Source organism: Sarcophilus harrisii, chromosome 3, assembly GCF_902635505.1.
Source record: "Sarcophilus harrisii chromosome 3, mSarHar1.11, whole genome shotgun sequence".
NCBI classification, from domain to species: Eukaryota; Metazoa; Chordata; class Mammalia; order Dasyuromorphia; family Dasyuridae; genus Sarcophilus; species Sarcophilus harrisii.
Window position 1 is genome coordinate 124,930,518 of NC_045428.1, and position 7,388 is coordinate 124,937,905.

Here is a 7,388-nt window from a genome sequence, read left to right on the forward strand (position 1 = left end):
TTACAAGAAATCAAGCCATTCTCCAACTGATAAATGGTCAAAGGATATGAACAGGCAATTCTCAGATGAAGAAATTGAAACTATTTCTAGCCATATGAAAAGATGCTCCAAGTCATTATTAATCAGAGAAATGCAAATTAAGACAACTCTGAGATGCCACTACATACCTGTAAGATTGTCTAAAATGACAGGGAAAGATAATGCATAATGTTGGAGGGGATGTGGGAAAACAGGGACACTTATACATTGTTGGCAGAATTGTGAATCCTACATCCAGCCATTCTTGAGAGCAATTTGGAACTATGCTCAAAAAGTTATCAAATTGTGCATACCCTTTGATCCAGCTGTGTTAGTACTTGGTTTATATCCCAAAGAGATTTTAAAGAAGGGAAAATGACATGTATGTGCAAGAATGTTTATGGCAGCTCTCTTTGTAGTGGCCAGAAACTGGAAACTGGGTGGATGCCCATCAATTTGAGAGTTGCTGAATAAATTGTGGTATATGAAATTTATGGAATATTATTGTTGTGTAAGAAATGACCAACAGGATGATTTCAGAAAGGCCTGGAGACACTTACATGAACTGAGGCTGAGTGAAATGAACAGGACCAGGAGATCATTACATACTTCAACAACAATACTATATGGTAATCAATTCTGATGGACATGGCCCTCTTCAACAATGAGATGAACCAAATCAATTCCAATAGAGCAGTAATGAACTGAACCAGCTACACCCAGGGTAAGAACTCTGAGAGATGGCTATGAACTACTACATAAAATTTCTAATCCCTCTGTTTTTTTCCACCTACGTTTTTTTATTTCCTTTACAGGATAATTGTACACTATTTCAAAGTCCAAATCTTTTTTGTACAACAAAATAACTGTTTGGCCATGTATATTAATATTGTATTTAATTGATACTTTAACATATTTAACATGTATTGGTACTTACCATCTGGGGGAGGGGGTGGGGGGAAGAAGGGAAAAGTTGGAACAAAAGGTTTTGCAATTGTCAGTGCTGTAAAATTGCCCATGAATATATCTTGTAAATAAAAAGCTATAATAAAAAAGGAAGAAAAAAAAAAGAAAACTAAATGGAGACAGTAATGAGTATACATTCTTCTTAGCAGTTCATGGAACCTATACAAAAATTGGCCTTATATTAGGACATAAAAACCTCAAACTCAAATGCAGAAAGGCAGAAAGACTAAATAATTTTTTTTCAGATCACAATGTAATGAAAATTACATTCAATAAAAAGCCAGAGGAAAATAGCCCCAAAAATAAATAATCTCATCCTAAAGAATGATTGGGTAAAACAACAAATCAAAGACATAATTAATAACTTCACCCAAGAAAATGACAATAATGAGACTTCATACCAAAATGTGTAGGATGCAGCCAAAGAGTAATAAGGGGAAATATTATATCTCTAGAGGGCTACATTGTATAAAATAGAGAAAGAGGTCAATTAATTGGTTTTGCAACTAAAAAAGCTAGAAAAGGAGCAAATTAAATGCCCCCAGTCAAACACTAAACTTGAAATTCTAAAAATAAAAGGAGAGATTAATAAAATTGAAAGTAAATAAAAACTATTGAATTAATAATTAAACTAAGAGTTGGTTTTAAGAAAAAACTAACAAAATAGATAAAGCCTTAGTAAATCTGATGAAAAAAAGGAAATAGGAAAATGAAATTGTTAGTTTTAAAAATTGAAAGTGAGAACTCACTACTAATTAAGAGGAAATTACAGAAATAATTAGAATATATTTTAGCCAACTTTATGCCAATAAATTTGATAACTTAAATGAAATGGAAGAATACCTTAAAAAATATAACTTGCCCCGATTAACCAAGGAAGAAGTAAATTGGTTAAACAGTCCCATCTTAGGAAAAGAAATGGAACAAGCTATTAATCAACACTCTAAAAAAAATCCCCAGGCCCAGATGGATTTATATGTGAATTCTACTAAACATTTAAAGAACAATTCACTCCAATGTCATATAAAGTATTTGAAGAAATAGGGATTGAAGGAGTCCTACCAGATTCATTTTTTGACACAGACATATTAGTGATACCTAAACCAGGTAGGCTGAAAACAGAGAAAGAACATTACAGACCAATCTTCCTAATAAATATTGATGCAAAAATCCTAAATAAAATATTATCAAAAAGATTACAGAAAATAATCCCCAGGATAATACACCATGATCAAGTAGGATTTATACCAGGAATGCAGGGTGGTTATATATTATTAGGAAAACTATTAGCATAATTGACTATATCAATAACAAAATTAACAAAAAAACGTATGATCATCTCAATAGATGCAAAAAAGCATTTGATAGAATCCAACATCAATTCCTAATAAAAAACACTTAAGAGTATAGGAATAAATGGATTTTCCTTAAAATTGTCAGGAGCATCTATTCAAAACCTTCAGTAAGCATAATGGGATAAATTGGAACCATTTGCAGTAAGAACAAGAGTGAAACTAGGTTGCCCACTAGCACCATTACCATTCAATATTCTATTAGAAACACTAGCCTCAGCAAAAAGAGTTGAGAAAGAGATTAAAGGAATTCCAATAGGTTATGAGGAATCCAAATTATCACACTTTGCAGGTGGTATGATGATATACTTAGAGTATCCCAGAGATTCTACTAAAAATGCTATTTAGAAATAATTCAAAACTTCAGCAAAGTTGCAGGATACAAAATAGGAATAGGTTAGGTTCACAGGAAGAAATAGTCAATAACTATAGCAATCAAGTGTTTGACAAACCCAAAGATCCCAACTTTTAGGATAAGAATTTACTATTTGACAAAAACTGCTGTGAAAACTGGAAATTAAGCATGGGCCGACACAACACCATACACCAACATAAGATCAAAATGGGTCCATGATTTAGGCATAAAGAACGAGATTATGAATAAATTAGAGGAACATAGGATAGTTTATCTCTCAGACCTGTGGAGGAGGAAGGAATTTGTGACCAAAGATGAACTAGAGACCATTATTGATCATAAAATAGAAAATTTTGATTATATCAAATTAAAAAGCTTTTGTACAAACAAAACTAATGCAGGCAAGATTAGAAGGGAAACGGTAAACTGGGAAAACATCTTCACAGTTAAAGGTTCTGATAAAGGCCTCTTTTCCAAAATATATAGAGAACTGACTCTAATTTATAAGAAACCAAGCCATTCTCCAATTGACAAATGGTCAAAGGATATGAACAGACAATTATCAGATAATGAAATTGAAACTATTACGACTCGGGCGCCCCACTCGGAGGCTTTTGCTGCTAGCCAGAGTCTCCAGAACTGAGTCAGGGGGGAAAGATGACGGCCGTTCTGCCGCGGATCGAGCAGCTGTCCTCCCGGGCAGTGCGCGTCCTGGGCTGTAATCCCGGACCCATGACGCTCCAGGGAACCAAAACTTATTTGGTGGGGACAGGCCCCAGGAGAATTCTTATTGATACTGGTGAACCATCAATTCCAGATTATATCAGCTGTTTAAAACAAGCACTGTCTGAATTTAACACATCAATACAAAAAATTATAGTAACCCACTGGCACCAAGATCATACTGGAGGCATATCAAACATATGTAATAATATCAATATGGGCACCAATTATTGCATTAAAAAGCTTCCACGCAATCCCTTCAAGGAAGAAGTTATAGGAAACAACAAGCAAAAATATGTTTATCTGAAAGATGGAGATGTGATTAAAACAGAAGGAGCTACTCTCAGAATTCTATACACACCTGGACACACTGATGATCATATGGCTCTTCTTTTAGAAGAAGAAAATGCTATCTTTTCTGCAGATTGCATTCTAGGAGAAGGAACAACAGTATTTGAAGATCTTTATGATTACATGAAGTCCTTAGAAAAGCTATTAAAGGTTAAAGCTGATTTGATATATCCAGGACATGGCCCAGTCATCTATGATGCTGAAGTTAAAATTCAAGAATACATTTCTCGCAGAAATGCATGGGAACGTCAAATCCTTAATTTTTTTCACGATAATGTTGGAAAGGTATTTACTGAAATGGAACTTGTAAAGATTATTTATAAGAATACTCCTGAGCATTTATATAAAGCAGCTAGTCATAACCTCTCCCTTCATTTGAACAAATTAGAAAAAGATGGAAAACTATCAAAGACAATGACTCCTGAAAAGAAATGGAAAGCCAATCTCTATGAATAAAGAATAAATAATCTGAAGTTTTTACTGAAGAAGAATGTTGAAAAAGAAACCAGCTACAGATAATTAGTATCACATCTGATCCATCATCAAAAATATAAGAAATACACATTATTTAAAGTATTCACTGTAATTGTAATAAATCTAACTTTGTTATTTTCAAGTTAGAAAGATAGATTATAAAATTTGTGAGTTAACACTAATTGAAATTTCTGTCCTTTAAAAATAATAAAATGAGCTTATTTTAAACAATCTTCTTTGAAAGTTGTCCCTATCTTGGCTCTCTTCAACAATGAAAGGATCCAAATCAGTTCCAATTGATCAGTAATGAACAGAACCAGCTACACCCAGAGAAAGAACATTGGGAAATGAGTATGGACCACAACCTAGCATTTCCACTTTTTCTGTTGTTGTTTGCTTACATTTTTGTTATTTCTTCTCAGTTTATTTTTACCTTCTTTTTAAATCCTATTTTTCTTTTGCACCAAGATAACTTATAAATATGTATACATATTCTGTATTTAACATATACTTTAACATATTATGGGATGACCTGCCATCTAGGGGATGGGGTAAAGGGAAGGAGGGGAAAAGTTGAAACAGAAGTTTTTGCAAGGGTCAATGTTGAAAAATTACCCATGCATATGTATTGTATATAAAAAGCTATAATAAAAAAAAGTAATTTAAAAAAAAGAAACTATTACGACTCATATGAAAAGTGTTCCAAATCATTATTAATCAGAGAAATGCAAATTAAGACAACTTTGAGATACCATTGCACACCTGTCAGATTGGCTAAGATGAGAAGAAAAAATAATGATGATTGTTGGAGGGGATGCAGGAAAACTGGGACACTGATGCATTGTTGGTGGAGTTGTGAATGAATCCCACCATTCTGCAGAACAATCTGGAATTATGACCAAAATGTTATCAAAGTGTGAATACTCTTTGACCCAACAGTGCTACTACTGGGCTTATACCCCAAGGAGATACTAAAGAAGGGAAAGGGACCTGTATGTGCCAAAATGTTTGTGGCAGCCCTGTTTGTAGTGGCTAGAAACTGGAAAATGAATGGATGCCCATCAATTGGGGAATGGTTGGGTAAATTGTGGTATATGAATGTTATGGAATATTATTGTTCTGTAAGAAATGACCAGCAGGATGAATACAGAGAGGCTTGGAGAGACTTACATGAACTGATGCTAAGTGAAATGAGCAGAACCAGGAAATCATTATATACTTCAACAACAATACTGTATGAGGATGTATTCTGATGGAAGTGGATTTCTTTGACAAAGAGACTAACTCAGTTTCAATTGATCAATGATGGACAGAAGCAGCCACACCCAAAGAAAGAACACTAGGAAATGAATGTGAACTTTTTGCATTTTTGTTTTCCTTCCCAGGTTATTTTTACCTTCTGAATCCAATTCTTCCTGTGCAATAAGAAAATTGTTTGGTTCTGCATACATATATTGTATCTAGGATGTATTACGAAATATTCAACATATATAGGACTGCTTGTCATCTAGGGGAGGGGGTGGAGGGAGAGAGGGGAAAAATTGGAATAGAAGTGAGTGCAAGGAATAATGTTGTAAAAAATTACCCTGGCATGGGTTCTGTCAATAAAAAGTTATAATTAAAAAAAAAGCAAAGAAAAGAAAAGAATGGGAGGAAGAAGTGGTCAGGAAATGTAAATAAACAAAAATTAACAATATGGGATGAGTCATTTTAGAGGTTTTGTAGACTTTTAAATTTTTTCATTAATGCAATGCTAGGATATTTCATCTTTCCTTCTGATGCGTAACTTAAAATGTGAACTATTCCTTTTCTTGTGGCTGGCTTTTCCAAATAACCAGATGATCCTATTCCAATTGTTAATAAAGGGTTTCCTTTGGATCTATTTCACTTCACTTAGTATTCCTGAGTGGTTCTGTTGCTTCACAATCCACATTCAATGCTATTTCTGCTACTTTTATGCACCCCACTAACTTCCATTGATCTGCAGTCTTCTCTTTATGCCTTACTAGGCTGCCATAGGCTAGAGAAATGAATCACTGTGACTTTTTCTTGAAGTTTTTATATTCTTAATTTTTATGGGTAGTCTGTGATCATTTAAGAGGAATATTAGAAGTTATGATCTTGTTCTCTCAACTATCTTGACTCTGCTTTCAGGCATCTTTATTTGATATTCACTTGAAATTAATCATACTTACATTTTCTAAATTTCTATTCATTACCTTTTTAAATTTTTTCCCCTGGGAACATAAAGGATCAATTGAAATTTCTTTCTATTACAGTTTTACTTTTTTTTCTTTCATCAAGTCATTTGTATTTCCCTTTAAGCATCAGAATATAATCCTATTATATACCTATATGCTACAAGGGAAAACTAACTCAGTCTATGTCACCTTTTAGCTGTATGTAGTCCTTTTTATATCTCTTTGAATCAAATCCATTTTTATTATTTTTGTTCATTTTTGTATTTCTATTGCTATTTTTAAGTCTCCACTTTGCATCTGCTACTCTCTAATTTCAGCTTTAAAGAAAAAGAATCCCTTCCCAAAATGAGTTCATCACTTTTAATGCATACTTTCTGTGATGTTTGTCACTACTCTCTCATGATACTAATTCAAACCTTAATTGACACCAACTCTCTCAGTCCCCTCTCACTTCTGAGTGAAAGTTAGTGTATGATGCCCCCCCCCCCCAGTGTTTCTTTTATAGGGATCAAAAACTAAACTTTCAGCCCACTCCAATTTGCATATGTTGCTCTGCCTAGTATCAGTCCCAAAGAATAACATGTCCTAATGCTAGGAACTCCCCTTGTCATTTCCCCCCCCTATTTTCCCTGCCCCCCTTTTGGCATTGTTTCCACATTTTTCTTTTAATTAATTATTTCTCCAGTCTTGAATCTATTGCCTGGAACTTTGCAGGTAAAAATTTAATAGAGATATGGTTAATTTTAAGTCAATTTGCTTGCACTGAATTCAATTCAACAAATATATATATGCATATTTATATCTATTTCAGCTATGATATATATATATATATATATATATATATATATATATATAAACTTATATACTGTCTAATAGGCACTCTTCTATAGAAAGTTAGAGTGATAAACAAATGTTTGTGAAATTGAATTAGTATAAAGATACATAAAC

The 7,388-nt window shown here is 33.4% G+C and overlaps 1 pseudogene across 1 annotated transcript; it reads left to right on the plus strand.

Moving 5' to 3' along the window:
* The first annotated feature begins 3,291 nt into the window (after nucleotides 1–3,291).
* On the plus strand, nucleotides 3,292–4,470 carry LOC116422267 (annotated as a pseudogene). The gene has a single exon (XR_004232833.1). The product of XR_004232833.1 is annotated as an endoribonuclease LACTB2 pseudogene (transcript).
* The last annotated feature ends 2,918 nt before the right edge of the window (nucleotides 4,471–7,388 follow it).